This window comes from Cyprinodon variegatus, unplaced genomic scaffold, assembly GCF_000732505.1.
Source record: "Cyprinodon variegatus isolate N-32 unplaced genomic scaffold, C_variegatus-1.0 Scaffold881, whole genome shotgun sequence".
NCBI lineage: Eukaryota > Metazoa > Chordata > Actinopteri > Cyprinodontiformes > Cyprinodontidae > Cyprinodon > Cyprinodon variegatus.
The window spans coordinates 170,022-171,596 of NW_015151334.1; positions in this window are offsets into that span (position 1 = coordinate 170,022).

Genomic DNA, 1,575 nt, shown 5'->3' on the forward strand with positions numbered 1-1,575 from the left:
CGTCGTTGTTGTTCATTGTAGTAGTTCCTTGGTTTTTAAATATGGATCAATCACAGCTGCTTTCTGTCTGCGCACTTCTGCTTGAGGTCTGTGCGAGTTTGCGACCATCAGATGCGTAGTCAGGATTCTTTTGAGGTGCGTGACGACGGTTGCAGACCCTCTGCGCGGGGGGCGTGGTCACGCAGAGACAGATTTGACGGTTGCAGAGGCTATGCGTCAGAAGCAGAAATTGGCCTTTAGGCTCTTCAATCCGAGTCTATACACATTGTGCTATGTCCATGTGTCTTTATATTCTGGTCACCATTTCAATTGAAGTGTCTTTTAGGCCTCGCAAAACCCCCCACCCCCCATCCCAATGTATGTGATGATCTTTCTCAGTACTTGCGCTACAAATTTTGAAATGTTTCTTTTATTCTCTCATATTCTCACATCTCTGTGTAGTTTTATGTTCAGACAGCAGGTGGAGACTTTGACCTATTTAATAACATCAAACCATATTTTAAACTGATGTTACTTTCCTTGTTTTCCTTTCTAAGGCAGAATGGTTCATAGTTCAGTGTCAAACACCCCCTTCCTCTTTTCCTGCTTTTCCTTCAGAGAGAGCAAAAGAAAGACCCGATTGTTTGTCTCCAGAGAACTGAGGGGGATTATAGAGTCTGAGATGTAGATGAATAAAACCAGATTTCAATGGTCAGCGTTGGGCTGTGACTGAGTGGTCAGGGTTGAAGGTCAGAGGTCAGGGGTCAGGGCAATGGCAGCCAATAGCAAGATTAGTTCTGGGGAGTAAATCTGTCCTTAATGTAATTTGGAAAAAAAAAAACTTTTAAAGTATACAAGTTCTTAAAGCTTAGGGGAAAAGTTTTCAAACTTTCAAAGCTCTGAATTATTCAAACAGATGATGGACATTTTTTCCAGAAACAAAACAGACAACTTAGCAGGGGAGAACGTTTTAACTAGCTCCATACACATTGTGTTATCAGCAGTTTCCCAAATAAATGTCTTAAAATTTTCAAAATAGGTGTTTTAGAAAAAAACAACAACAATAATTTACTGAAGGATAATGCATTCTCTGTTTTTATAGCCAATGTTAAAGATTTAGTTAGCCCAGTAGTTTCAGTTCTGTCACACTTTTTTACTGAGTTATTTTAAAAGGAAGCAAATGCTAAGTTTCAGACTAAGAAAAGACACAATGCTAAAAAACATTATTATTTGAGATTATATTGCCTTTACTAATGACTTTTTTTAAATGTATGATAATCTTTGTTAAGCTGAATTTTTTTTTTTTTACGTTAGTTGCCATAGTTTGAGACTGATTTAGCTTATTTTAGCTTTAGCTTATCCTGCACTGGCTAAGCTGTAGTTGACCTTATTGTAGTTTATTTCATTATAGCCCAGTCTGATTTATCTAAAGGGCAGATTAGACTTCTGCAACCGCACACATTAAATGTCGCTTGGATGTGGTCGCGAATCAGTTTTGCTGGTATGCTTCCGCACACACAGCAGTTTCCCGCCAAAGTGCAAGGGGAAGCCTATGCGAGAACTTGCGAGAACTTCGGCGGATGGTCACGAGAACTT